General features: G+C 46.3%; 1 protein-coding gene and 1 long non-coding RNA gene across 10 annotated transcripts in view; one reads left to right on the top strand and one right to left on the bottom strand.

The window, feature by feature from the left end:
- Window positions 1–359: 359 nt before the first annotated feature.
- KDF1 (keratinocyte differentiation factor 1) overlaps window positions 360–14,502 on the top strand; it is a 52,710-nt gene continuing 38,567 nt past the window's right edge. For 5 of the 8 annotated variants that reach the window (XM_053268781.1, XM_053268777.1, XM_053268785.1 and 2 more), the window contains exons 1-2: window positions 4,875–5,397; window positions 13,303–13,369. The gene's annotated coding sequence lies outside the window, so the exon portion shown is untranslated. Of the gene's footprint in view, window positions 406–4,874; window positions 5,398–13,297; window positions 13,370–14,502 lie in introns of those variants that run through there. The other 3 variants (XM_053268778.1, XM_053268780.1, XM_053268779.1) reach the window with 3 other exon arrangements.
- LOC128333352 (uncharacterized) lies at window positions 7,419–11,650 on the bottom strand. 2 transcript variants are annotated; one of them, XR_008310922.1, is made up of 4 exons: window positions 10,615–11,650; window positions 10,342–10,454; window positions 10,105–10,212; window positions 7,419–7,627 (listed from the first exon to the last, which is right to left on the bottom strand). It is a non-coding gene; the product is annotated as an uncharacterized LOC128333352 (long non-coding RNA). The 2 variants fall into 2 exon arrangements; XR_008310921.1 differs by having other exon boundaries at window positions 10,342–11,650.

The following is a 14,502-nucleotide window of genomic DNA, read 5'->3' as shown; positions in this document are numbered from 1 at the left end:
TTATTGCCTCGCTTCTACTGAATATGCCAGGCAGATCAGCTGAGTTTTATACCTTGTAAGGGGATCCCTGAAGCAGAGCCAATTGCTGTGGGTAAATGCGGCGAGCTTCATGTCAGGCCTTCCCCCACTCAGGTCTTGCAGGGAGGACCCAATCTGGTGGGGAAAGAAGTAAGCATCCATACATCCACCCTGAAGCGTTTACACTGGTCCTGGCAAGGAGATGTTGCCTCGCTATCAACAGTCAGCATAGCTTCGCAGGATCGGGAGCAGTTCTCACGAGATCTCAAGGTACTTGCCCCAGCTATCAGGAGCTATAAAAAGGAGGACTGGCCAGAGATAGGAACCAGTCCAGGAGGAGGGCTTGATATGGAAGGAGGCTGGGTGTGTGTGGGTGGCAACACAAGGGTGAGTGGAACAAGCCCTGCCTGTAAACATTAAAACTTCCCCAGCTGAAAACTTTGAGGCTACTTCAACCTCCTTTGGCAGCCAATGGCTTTACCAAGAGTCTGATACACCTCCTTTCTTTGTGCAGACTTCAACATCATTTATATTATTTATTTATTTATTTATTTATTTATTTATTTATTTAACGCAGTCAGACAGGTGTTATTGACTGGTTTGTTTTATCCAGACATCGAGTCCTTCCCAAGGACCTGGGATGCCAGAATTTTATTGTCAATGTTGTTGCTGCTGTTATAGATATCGTCGCAGAATATAGGCTGTTCCCAGTAAAGCTGCTTTTTGTAATTGGCTGATGGTGATTTCTGTGGCCCCTTTGGTGTTGAGGTGCTCTTCAAGGTCTTTTGGAACTGCACCCAGGGCGCCAATGACCACTGGGATTACTTTGGTCTTTTCTGCCACAGCCTTTCAATTTGTAGATCTTTGTATTTGGTGGTTTTTTTCTATTTCTTTTTCTTCTATTCTGCTATCCCCTGGTATTGCTATGTCAATTATTTTGACTTGTTTTTCTTTCTTCTCGACTACAGTTATATTATTATTATCATTTTACATTTTATATCCTGCTCTTTCTCCAAGGAGCCCCTTGGAGGAAGAGTGAGGCCAACTGTACTGCAGCCTGAAAGGTCAGGCAAGAGCTGAAAAATTTAAGAGTATAGCATTACTACTTGGATTAAGTATTCTGATGGTTAATATGTAGTATATAGATTTTTAAGATGGGGTGTGTGTGTGTGTACTCTAAGGTCACATGTAGCAAATCCCGTGGTACATGGCACATCTTGTGAGAGAGTGTTGCCCAGAGGAGAGAAAAGGCGTGGGGTAGGGCTGAGTGGTGGACAGAGGTGCAGCTGCTGCTGAGGAGGGAGTGTTGAGGAGGAGGTGCTGCAGCAAAGGAACACAGGAAGCTGCCATATACTGAGTCAGACCACTGGTCCATCTAGCTCAGCATTGTCTTCACAGACTGGCAGTGGCTTCTCCAAGGTTGCAGGCAGGAATCTCTCTCAGCCCTATCTAGGAGATGCTGCCAGGGAGGGAACTTAGAACCTTCTGCTCTTCTCCATCCCCTGAGGGGAATCTCTTGCAGTGCTCACACATCAAGTCTCCCATTCATATGCAACCAGGGTAGACCCTGCTTAGCTTAAGCGGACAAGTCCTGCTTGCTACTACAAGACCAGCTCTCCTCTCTGAAAGAAGAGACATTGAGCAGCGCCATCTGTTGCGCGGCTGAGTCTCCTTGCAGGGAGGATGGCCAAGCCGGGGCGAAAGAGCACACGAAGGGCCATCCCTACAGGCTGGAAGGGAATCCCCAGCTTGGCCGTTCTCCCATCCCAATCGGCCATCCTCCTCACGAGGAGACTCAGCAGGCCGCCGCAATGGAGGCTGGTAGTAGGAGCAGCTTAGGCCACCAATGCCGCTCTGGCTGGGGGTGGGGCTGGCTGAGTGAGGGGGGTGGGTGGGGATAAGGTCCCAGAATGCAGATGATCTGCGTGGCATAAGCTAGTTCTGTCTTAACTTGTTAAAATGTCGATTTTGCTGTTGATGGCTATCTGCTTGTTGGTTCTGGTCAATGATTGCAATAAAGTAATCTATCAGAAGGCTAAACTAAAGGTTTACAAGAGAAATGCATTTTTAAAAATTGAGCCTGTCAATATTTGGTGTTCTAGCTGGAGATTTATTGTAAAATTTAGGTGTGCCCTACAAGGAACAGAAGATTAAAAAGCAAACAGGTCTAGGCTGCCATCTAGTGGGCCTCTGGGTGTTTGTTGTTCCTTTTAAGAAGATGCTTTTTTTTGGAGCAGCTTTAATCTCAAAGATCTGAAAGCTCTGCTACACTAACTTAGTTAATTAACTAGGTCCCAGTGATGAGAGAGATCTGTATCAGTGCCCCCTGACATGTGGAAAGCAAAAATATGCAAAGATCAAGCAGCAATTTCCTTCAAAGTCACAATGAACATCAATAAGTTAGTTTTTATTGTATTTTAAATTGTTTTAATTATGTTAATGTTTTAATTGGTTCTATATTGTGAACGGCTCAGACTTTTTCGTATGGGGCAATATATAAATATACTAAATAAATAAATAACAGATCCCAGGCCAGAATCCTGACTCAAGGAGTCCTAATAAGGAGCAAGAACTTCCTCCTGGTGCTGTGGTCTGTGCTTGTTTCCTGCAGGGTACTTTTTCTTGATGGGTAAAAAGCCAACAGATACAGATTTTCCCAGCATAGTGATTTAGTGCTGGGGAAAGCTATACATGTTGAATTCTTGCCTGCAGTGCAGCTGTTACAGGGAAGAAGCTTTGGGGGTGGGGGCGGGGAGACAGTAACTGTACTGCATTTTGTCAAGATGCCTGAACCTGGGGAAACCTCTAACAAGCAGGCCTGGGTAATGTATGCACTCTGATCAGGGCTGTATGTGCATTCAGCATGCATGTTTTGAGTGAATGACACAAACGGTGAATTAAGTGTCGTTCACATGACAGCCACCACTTAAAAGGTGCCTCTTTGCCTAGCTAGCAGGAGTTTAAAAAAAAAAACACCAAAAAACCTTAACCACAATAACCCAGAATCTAAGTTGACTGTGGGTTACCAGCATTAGTGAGTGGGTCTTATGGCAGCAAGCATGAATTGTCCCCTTTGCTAAGAAGGCTCCACCCTGGTTGCATTTGAATGGGAGACATGTGAGCACTGTAAGATATTCCCCTTAGGAGATGGGGCTGCTTTAGGAAGAGCATCTGCATGCTTGCATGCAGAAGGTTCCAAGTTTGCTCCCTGGCATCTCCAAGATAGGGCTGAGAGAGATTTTTGGAGAAGCTGCTGCCAGTCTGCATAGACAATACTGAGCTAGACGGACCTATGGTCTGACTCAGTATATGGCAGCTTCCTATGGTTGTTTAATGGCCTGAAATGAATCTGAGATTCCTAACTTGGCATGCGTTCACACAATCACACTAACATCAGTAACCCATAATCTAGATTCAAATGACTGTGTGAGCAGACCCAGGATGTTGTTTGTATGTTCAGGTGTCTGTAGGCATGTATATGTACACAGTGTAAATGACTGTATAGGCATTCATTTTGAAAGTGAAACAGGTTACAGGTCCGACAGGTGCATAGTACAGATAGAGTGTGCTGTACATGCATTCCAGAGGTGCTCTTAGATAATTTTGGAGCCTGGACTTAAAGGCCTTTTGTGGGCTACCCTGCTGCCGCTGCCAATAGATAAGCTGCTATGCATTCTTCTTTATTCCAGAACATGTTCAGGGAAAGCTGGAAACTTTTTTGCGGGGGAGGGGAGAGATATTCGGAATAAGATACCTCCCACTGACTGGCAGGGAGATACCACATCTTGCAGGGACAGTCCTGTCACTTAGATTAGTGGACCACTCAACATTTGGAGGCCCCCCCAGGCCTGCAGGAGACTGGACCTCTGCCTGGAAGTCCAGTCCAAAGAGCGCCACTGCATTCAACATAACTTGTAAAGAACGGTACATCCATACAGATCTGCACATGCACACATTGCACAGAGATTCTACATGCATTGAACATAATGTGTGAGCAGGGCTATTGACTCCCAGTACTTCACAGACATAAAAAGGAAATGCTTGTATAAGAACAGCCCTGCTGGATCAGGCTCAACGCCTATCTAGTCCAGCATCCTGTTTCACACAGTGCCCACCAGATGCCTCTGGGGAGCCCACTGGCAAGAGGTATGTGCATGCCCTCTCTCCTGCTGTTGCTCCCCTGCAGCTGGTATTCAGAGGCACCTTGATATTGAGGTACTTTGTGAAAAAGCAGAAAGAAGATTAGGAGCTATCATGAGAACTGGAATTGCTTTATAAATCACCCTCTCAACCAGACTGTCTCTTTGGAAACACTGGCAAGTTAATGCCTGTTGAGGAAAATGGGATAACTATTAATTCTGAAGGGAACTCCATTGCATAGGAAAAAGAAGGGTGGGGGGGGGAGAGAGAGAGAAATAAGACACAGCACATGCTCACACCGTTATTACAACTTTCCCCAACTCTGCAGCTCTCTTCCTCTCCGTTGCAATTTTATCAGTGACCCGGACCCCTAATACATTAAATCGGGGCTTAGTGGACAGGACTTAACACTGAAAACAGTTTCCAGAGGCAAGACAACCCCATTCTGAGGTTGGGAATACGAAGAAATAACTAGTAATGCCTTTGAACATGTACAGAGTGCCCTACCTTCACCCCAGAGTAACTGCAGAGAAAGACCCTTCAACTCTGATATTCGCCAGCAGGGTTAAGCCCAGAACTATCTGGGATTAGAGATGTGTTGCTTTTCTTGCTATCATCGTTTTTATCTCTCTGGTTTGGTTTTATTTTAAAACTTCGGCTGCCGCGCGTTCAAAGGAGGGCAAGAGCGCGCTGGGGGCGTGGAAGGGAAAGGACGGGTTTGGCTCCTGAGGAAGTGCGTCCCAGGAAGCCACCGTCCCGTGACGTCACCTGGGCTCAGGTGAGGGAGGGGCATTGGACGCCGTTCACCTGGCTGGGCAGGTAATGCCGAGGCGGGGCTGGGGGGACGGAGAGACCGGTGGGGTTGAAGAGGCGAGGCGAGTGCGCCGCTGGGGTCCCCCAGTGAGCTAGGCGCCCCCCCCAGCACCAGGCCTCGCCGGTCGCCCCTCCCAGCGCCCCCATCCCTCACCTGCGTGCTGCCGCGCCCCAAATTATTAGGAGGGGGCTCCTTTCTCGCAGCCACCCACGGAATCTTCCGATCAAAAGGAGGAGGGGCCGGGGCCAGCTTGCGGGGAGCCGGCCCGGCTGGGGAAGGTGCGCCGCTTTGACCGTCTCCAAAGCCTACCGAGCTGCAGGAAGGCTGGTCTTCGCTCTTTTACTAGACGAGATCAACACTTGCACGCCAGCCCTGCGCACGTCTACCTGGAGGTCGTCTGGATTTCGTTGGGGATCCCCTCTTCAGTAAGTATGTCTGGAACTGCAGCATTCAGGGCGAGCAATGCAGGGGTGTGTTGTTCAAAGGTGCACCTAGGAAATTTTGGAGCCTGGACCTAAAGGCCTTTGGAGCACCCCCCCCCCCCCGTCTTGCAAATTAAGCATCATCATGCTCTGCTGGGTGACCACACCACCTGGGACAGACCAAAGAGGATTTGGAGACCCCCAGGGGCTGTGGTTGTCCAGGACTTTGGCTCCAAAGGCTGGGGGTGGCGGGTAAGAGTGCCTCTGGTGTTTCTTCAGTAGTACCCACCCCGCTCCAAGGGCTGCACAAATTTGGCCCTGTGGCAGATGTTGGACTGCAATCCCCATAATCCCTGACTGTTGGCCACTGTGTCTGAGGAGGATGGGAGCTGTAGTCTAAAACCAGCGGAAGGGCCGAAATTGTGCAGCCCACCCCAAAGACAAGATTTGAACACCCCCAGTCCTCCCTGCTTGGTTAGGATGGTTCGGAGCGCTCTTGACTTCTCTGGGATTCACTTGCAAATAAGAACAATTAGGACTGCAACTTTAGCACAGAGTTGTACAGAGATTTTAAGATGTGGAAGCTAATTTAATCCAACATAGCTCTGCTTTCCAACAATTTGTTTACTGGTCGGTCACCCACTGCTCCACCAGATTTTACTACATGGCTGCATTCCATTTCCCCACCTGGAGCAGGCACACAGCTCTTCCTGAATCACAAAAATATCTTTGAGAATATGCTTGCCCATTTCCTGAAGATTTTCTGCAATGCACAAGGCTCTTGTAAGCATAACTGAAATCAATTTTCTTAAAATATCTGGATGAATTAATCCAGAAAACTGCTACCACTTTATTTTGCCCTTGCAATCCATACAGCTACCATACATGTCAATCTTCACTGAAAGTAAGAAAAGAATCCACCGATTACCATTCAGGGACAATCTAGATTGTATTGTTGTTTACTACATCTCTAGATAGATAGATTGCAAAGCAATTTAAGTAGCTGAGGGAATGAGAAAATACCCAAAGGGGATCACAATCTTAAAAAGAAACACAAGGAAAATATCAGCATTAGTCACCAGAGAGAAGCTGAGCTGAACTGAATTGAATATTAAGTGCCGCCACCTGCTAAATATGAGAGCCACTACTTCAAAAACTGCCTCTTCACCCAGTTTAGCAGAGGCTCTGGGGAATGAAGGGTGGGAAGATGATGGGCTACAGAGTAACTAATCTGTCTTGTCCTTGATTTTCCTCCTGCAGAGCATTGATAGGTCATCACCTGCTCAGTTCTAGCTATTTTCTTTACAGTGGAACCATTGCCAAAACAAAGTGACTGACTTGCTCCTAAAGCTGTTAACTTTGTTGGCTCTAGTCCTTGGTGGCTCAGTGGGAAAGGCTTGCATTAAATGTTGGAAGAGAGGTGTGTAGAAGAAGTCAACTGGGCAGTAACAGGAGTTAACAAGGTGTGGTGGGTGTGGGCGACAAATCACCATCAGGGAATTTTTAAAATGTCAAACAGCAGGGGTGACATGATCCAGTGATTCCAGAATAATGCATGAAGGGGATTCAGTAGTCAGATCTTCTGTTTGTTCAACACATGCTTCAGGCAGTCTCATTTGTTGATTCGTCGATCCCACTGTGCAGCAATGTTAATGGTACTATCTCAGTAACACCAATGTTCAACACTGAATGCTGGCCATATACCTTAATTGTTCCTGACTGTCAAGGACATTCTGATTTGAGCCTAAGTTGTCCCTCATTACTCTTCCAAAGCCCTTAATTCTCACCATGCATTCATGTTGTTCTGGATTTTCCTGCATCTATATCCAATAGCAGATGGAAATTAATTAGTTCTTTGCTCAGCTGCCTTTTTACACCTGGTTCTATATACTCCTAGTTCTGCTGAGACACCCCTGATTCATTATTGACTTGTATATTGCTTGTCAGTATGTAAAATGTGTCCTTTTTCATGTATGTGTTCTTAAAAAAATGTTATGCCACCAATCAAAAAGGCTCTTAAAATGGTTGGTGAAGTGAGTTATTTTTAAATCAATAAAACAAAACCTAAAATCTATACATTATTAATAAGCAGGGGTGAAGAAATGTTGGCTCAGTTTATCAGCCAGACAAAATTGTTGAGCTGTGTTGGTACATTGCTCATCTGGACTTTTTTTCACTCATCGGGCATCATTTTTCACTCATCAGACTAGTAGACTAGTGGATTTCTGCAGCCCTGTTAATAAGAATATTTATATACCTCTTTTCAACAGAAACAGTTCTCAAAGTGGTTTATACAACAAAGTTATAAGGAAATGATTCCCTGTTCCCAAAAGTTCACAATCTAAAAAGAAACACAAGGGAGACACCAGCAACAGCTACTGGAGGGATGCTGTGCTGGGGATGGATCTTTCCTGCTAAATATATGAGAACCAGTGCTTTTAAAAGGTGCCTCTTTGCCCTTTAGCTGAGAAATGCTCTACCTAGGAGCAGCAAAACAATTCAAGATCAGCTAGTTGGCCAAATGCCATTATGAACAGGAAGATTTTATCTTGCTTCCTAATTGAATTCAGCTTGTTGGCCATAATAAGGAATAAACTTTGTTAGCCACTCCATTAAAAATGTTCTCTGGGTGGCTCACGACACAGGATTAAAACATACAATAAAAACACAAATCATAACAGACAAAAAGGAAGGAAAGAAAATACAAAATACAATACAAAGCAGTTTAAAAACTCATTTTAAAATTAGTTAAAAATCAAATCAGATCTGAAAATCAGAATTTAAAAGCCTTGGTGAACATGTAAGCCTGTCGGGGAAGAGGGTGCCAGCACAGAAGAGGTCCTGCTACTCACTGCTGTCAGCCTTGGTTCCCAAGGAAGTCATATCCAGAGCAGAGAGAGGGCATGCTAGAGAAGGTGCTCCAGGTACACCATTGATGTGTATGCCACAAAAGTATTGCACAAGTGCAGATTTTAATACCTTGTGCACAATTCCACATCCTAAAAATCTTGGCTATCATAAATATTTAACTGTAGGGTTGCAAAAATAGGCTTGAAGGCATGTAAGGCAAAGCCAGTGAAAATCCAAGAAGCCAGCTGAGGCATAATCAATTGTCTTTTTGTTTTTTAAAAGGCCTTTAAAAAAAATCTTTATAATTTGCCCCACTCTAACCAACACCGATCCTTTCTTGGCCACAACCTCTCTACCTCTTTAGGGCAGTTCACACGATCAACACTGAGGTAGGAGGAGCCTCCCACCCTAATTTGGGAGCATGCATAACAAGGTTGGAAGCTTGATCATGAGCAAAGCCCCAGCTGGATAGGACGGTTTTCCTTCCTACCTCATTCTGAAGCTGGGGATGGAATCTGGGTAGGGTCTGCTTGTCCCACTCAGCTGGGGCTTAACTCATGATCAAGCTCCTCACCTCTGAACTTATTTTTAACTTATCAGTAAATGGGAGCTCACACGGTTTCTGAATTAGGGTAGGAAGCTTCTCCTACCCCAGGGATTCCCAAATGGTGATACTCCAGGTGTTGCTGAACTACAATTCCCATCATCCCCAGATGTAACTTATTGAGGTTGGGGATAATGGGAGTTGCAGTTCAGCAACATCTGGAGTACCACAGGTTGGGAACCCCTGTCCTTCTCTAATGTTGAAGGTGTGAACCAGTGCTCCCTGTAACAGGGAATCCCAGATATTAACTACAGATCCCAGCAGCACCAGCTGCAATGACCCTTTTCAGGGATTTCCTGTGGCTTCGGATAGACTTGAGTGCCCTCTGCCCATCCCTGTAACTAACATAAGTGGGAAAGTGGTTTGGTTTTTTTAAAAGATGTACAGTAAACAAATGGGTAACTGTATGCAAAATTGCTAGATTACTCTCCTGCTCTTTTACATGGGGCCATGGTTTTAATGATGGTGGCTGAGAGAATGAACTCTCAACAGTGGCCATCATTCAGACGATTTAGTCATGATTAAGTGCCATTGAAATCAATGTGAAGTTGTTAATGGCTAATTTAAGCCTCGTTAATTTCAATAGGGCTTAGTCTAAATGATGCTGGGCATTTATAGACGCAGTCACACATGCATGCTAGATTACTCTTAATGCACTCTAAAAGGGTGTCCAGGAACCTCGGTTGAAAATGCCATTTCAAGAGCGCTATCGGAGACACTTTGCTTAGAGCATATAGCTCCAATATTGTATCATGTTTGTTAGCTTCCAATCAGGGGCATAGCAAGATTGGAGCAGGCTCCAGGACAAGATGGAGTGGGGTAGGGGGGCTGCCCCACTTTCTCCCCGCTCCCAATCTTTGTGCAGAAGAACTGTACGACCATAAATTACCTAAGACTAGGATCTCCTAAGAACCTCTCGTCCAATAAGCAGTTGGGTTAGCCTTAAATGTCATGCAGTGCTGTCCTATACATCAGGGGAGCCAACGTGAGGCTCTCCAGCTGCTGTTGGACTCCAACTCCCTTTAACCCCAGAGGCAATGAACTGGGGGTGATGGGAGTTGATGGGAGTTGTAGTCCAACAGCAGAAGGAGACTGTTCTCCGCCACTGCTAAACATGTCTACTCGGAAGTAGGTCCCAATGTGTTCAATGAGACTTTTTCTCAGATATGTGTGTGGAATTGTGGCCTGAGGAACAGAAAAGTTACACATTAACCTTTTAACCTACCTAAGCCCTGAATGGCTTAGGTCCAGGTTACCTGAGAGAGTGCCTTTCTCATCAAGATCATCAGGAGGGGTCCGTCTTTTGGTGGTGACATGAGATCAAGCCACCTTAGTTGTCACCCCTGGGTTGTGGAAGACGCTCCCTGTGGGATATAAGAGAGTTATCTTCCTTTTTTATTTTAATGTAAACTGCCCCGAGCCACTTTAGGAAGAGCAGTATATAAACAGAATGAATACATAAATAAACGTTGTGCCTGGCTCAACTGTCTTACACGTTTTTGAGGTTAGTCTGTTTGTAGTTTATCCAATTTTGGCCCTCTAGACTAAATTCAGTAATTCTGTCAAGTGTGTTCATTGTCTGGCTCCTAAATCTTTGGCCTGGTTCCTAGATCCAAAGAATATTTGTCAAGAACAGTTTTATTAACACACATTTTGTATGTTTGGCATTTATATACTTTTTTCAGGTGAACCTCCCATAGAAACAAGAAAGCTTAAATAAAGAATACATTAAGCCACATGTTTAGATTGTTACGCAGTGGGCTCACTTCTTTCTTCTCTTCTGCCCTCGGAGCAAGATGGTCTCTGGCCGCTCTGTAGTGGCAGTTGTGAGAAGGAGAGGCCACCCCAACTGGCCCTCCACCTCTGCCTCCTGGCCACCACCATTATTTCTCTTCACTTCAATGCTGGAACTCTTGCGCACTCTAGAGCATCTGCACGTTAGTACTTGATTGCTCCCCTCACCTCAGAGATCTCCCCACCCGCACCTGAGCTGCACTCCTTCTCCTCCTCCATCCCGTTGCTTCCATCCCCCTGACCCTTCTTGGTCGTGGCTACAGCATTGCTGCCGCCTATTGACCAAGCTGCAGCCCCCTATCCCCAGAGACCTCCTCACCCGAGCCCTGCTCCTTCCCCCAGGAGCAGCAGCAGTGGTTGACCTGGCCATTCCTTGCTGCTGCTACCACCATGGCCACTCATTCCCCTTAGGCCACTGACAGGCCCGGGCCTGTCCATTGCCTGCCTGCCTACCTTCCCGACAATGACCTCGGTAGCCCCAAACAGCAGCAGTGGTTGACTGGGCCCTTTCTTGCTGCCAGCGCTGCCATGGCTGCTCATTCCCCTCAGGCTGCTGACAGGCTCGGGCCCGTCCCTTACCCTTCCTTCTGTCTCTCTTCCCCCTCCCTTCTTTTTCTCTCTTTCGCTCTTCCCCACTCTTCCCACCCCCACTTCATGTTCTATCTCTCTCTCTCCCTCCCTGAGTTAACAGCTCTTGTTCATCTTGTTTCCTCATCTAATTCACACAACGGCAGCCTCCTTCTCCTGAAGGTGCTCTTTCCTCCCTCACAACCCGTCTTTTTGCAGACCCCTGCCTGCTATCCTTTTATATAGAGAGAGATTCCTCTCCTCTACAATCAAGAACATCTTCCGACCAGTAACAGTTGCATTCCAACTGACTTTAACCATCACAGGCTCCTCCTCCTTATCTGTATATGGACTCCCCACTGCCCAATCACCACAGTGCCACAGGCACCTCCTCCCTATCTGCATATGGAATCCCCACTGCCCAATCACCATGGTGCTTCTGCTCTCACAGGCTCCTTCTCCCTATCTGCACATGGAATCCCCACTGCCCAATCACCATGGTGCTTCTGCTCTCACAGGCTCCTCCCTATCTGCATATGGAATCCCCACTGCCCAATCAGGTGCTTCTGCTTACGAACTCTGTCAGCCAATCACCTCCTTTCTGCCACGTCCCCACACGTGGCCCGTCCTGGAGAATTAATAATATAGATTATTGCTGCTTCTGGATTGTATTGCAGTGTAAATTCTCAGTTCCTGTCATCTATATATTTAAATCTTCTCCCATCATACTGCTTGATAACATTATATTATCCCACCCACCACCCACATATGAAGGACCCTTGATGGACGTGGAATTATCGACTCAGCCACCATTTAGATCAGGCCTACTCAACTTCGGCCTTCCTGCAGATGTTGGCCTACTATTCCCATAATCCCTGGTTATTGGCCACTGTGTCTGGGGATTATGGGAGTGGTAGTTCAAAAACAGCTGGGGGACCTAAGCCAAGCAGGCTTGCTTTAAGGGAATGACCATATAGAGAAAGTGGGTTAGTTGGCTTCTGTAGCTGTTGCAGTCCAGGCTTCCCTTGAGGTACAGTGACTCAAAACACCCTGGAGCAGTGTTCTTTCTAATTTATTTCATCTGTGTGCGGAATAAGTTTTGTTCTGGGTGGCAGTATCAATGCAGTGTGGGTGCACGTGTATTCAGAACGGGGCCTTCCTGATTCAACCTGAGCAGGATCTAAAATTAACTGAGTGGATATCAGAAAATGTGTGAGTGCGTGCACATGTCCATACCCTAGAGAGAACACTGCCCTGGAGTACCTTGTGCCTTCTTGACAGCAGGCCTGAAGTAACTTTTGAATCCTTTCATAAGCAAACAAGCTTTGAGCTTCCTTGAATGTATATGTGGTGCCACCTCTGTCCTCTTTCAAATCCCTTCTCTCTCCCCACTTTTCTTGTCCTTTGGGTTATCCCCTTAATCATTTCCAGAGTTGACCAACCTTTATCAAGCAGCACTTGCCCACAGTTATCTTCTCCCCCTCCCTCTGTTTCCTCATTGTCTGTGATAGTTTGTGTTGGTGTTGCGCCCTGCTCGCAGAGTCACGTTCCAGTACCCCAGTGGAAATGTAAGAAGACTCCAACACACAGGCAAGGGTTTAAACTGAAGAATATATTGTAGAAAAGGCACTCACATGATGTTGCAGCTCAGTAAGTCCATTACACATAAATAAGTATATACATCAGGCACATGGATACAGCGTTCACATAGTTCAGCCGGGTGGACCACAGTGTAGCAGCATCTGCCACTGTGGATACTTTGCTCTTCTCTGAGCCTCCTTCTTATACTGGCCTTGGCCAATCACTGCAGATCATTACTCAGCAGCTTGTAATCGGCCTCACATGTTGCTAGTCACTAATCACAGTAAATACAGTGACTTGCAGTTTTCACCAGAAGGCATGTTACTACAACACCTAACAGAGATATATCCTGACAGTTTGTAAATTTGCTGGGGGCAGAGATCTATCTATTTTTACCCATTCCTAAAAGCACCTTGTATACTGGTGTCCAAATTATACATAGAACTTGCACTTGATTAAAACTTATACTCTGAATCGACTTAACTTCTTTGTTTTGGTCTTTGTAAGCATAGGATCTTCTGAAATGGATGAAGCAGCTGCTTAGAACCTCTGTTCATCCCAAAGAAGGCAAGAGAGAAGGTAAATCACTCCATAGATAGGAAGCTGGAGTGGAGGAGAGCTGGCCTTGTGGTAGCAAGCATGAATTGTTCCCTTTTCTAAGCAGGGTCCACCCTGGTTTGCATTTGATTGGGAGACTACATGTGTGAGCACTGTAAGATATTCCCCTTAGGTGACTGGGCTGCTCTGGGAAGAGCATCTGTATGTAGAAGGTTCCAAGTTCCTTCCCTGACATCTCCAGTTAGAGCTGAGAGAGACTCCTGCCTGCAACCTTGGAGAAGCCGCTGCCAGTCTGTGTAGACCAGGGCTACTCAACTTTGGCCCTGCTGCAGATGTTGGCCTACAACTCCCATAGTCCCTATCTGTTGGCCACTGTGGCCTGGGATTATGGGAGTTGTAGTCTGAAAACAGCTGGGGGGGGCCCTAAGTTGAGCAGGCCTGATGTAGACAATAGTGAGCTAGATGGACCAATGGTCTGACTCGGTAGAAGGCAGCTTCCTATGTTCCTCTAAGCATGCCTGTGTATGTTCTAGGAAGGACTAATATATATTTCTGCCTTCAAGAAAAGCCATTGTTGAGCTCTGTATAAATGAGAAAAAGCAGCTAGAAGGCATAGTTTATTTTTCTGATTCTGCAAAGCTTGTTCCTTTGCATAATTTTTTCTGCTGTTGATAGTCACAAGATAATCACATGTAGAAAACCAAAGCCCTACCAGCCCCACAACTGCTGGAAATCTTATTTAGTGACCTCTCTGGCTTCTGAGACTTTTATCAGGCATTGTCCATGTAGGACGGGATCTAAGGGCCACACATGGTGTTCAGCACCCATGCTAGAGCTCTTCCTGCATTTGTGTGAAATTGAGTGAGAAAGAAACAATGGCAAGCATGTCAATCAGAGGCTGCTGACCCTTCCCAAATCCTACAGTGAACCAGCTACTAGGTCCCTACATCTCTATTCCACGCACTGTATCACAGGCATATCGCTATAATGGAGCAGAGGATGAGGGACAAAATGTCTAGGAGGCACCAGAGGTTCACCCTTGCCCTCTGTCTCATGGGTCACCCAGACACCAGGTGGCCAGTGTTGCCAAGCCCGGCTTCCACCCTTCCCAGCCTCCTGGCCTGAGGCCTGCTGGCCTTCATGACCCCTGTTGG

The sequence above is a fragment of the Hemicordylus capensis genome, chromosome 7 (assembly GCF_027244095.1).
Source record: "Hemicordylus capensis ecotype Gifberg chromosome 7, rHemCap1.1.pri, whole genome shotgun sequence".
Lineage (NCBI taxonomy): Eukaryota > Metazoa > Chordata > Lepidosauria > Squamata > Cordylidae > Hemicordylus > Hemicordylus capensis.
Note: the sequence above shows the minus strand (reverse complement) of the source record. Positions and strands in the feature narration are given on the sequence as shown.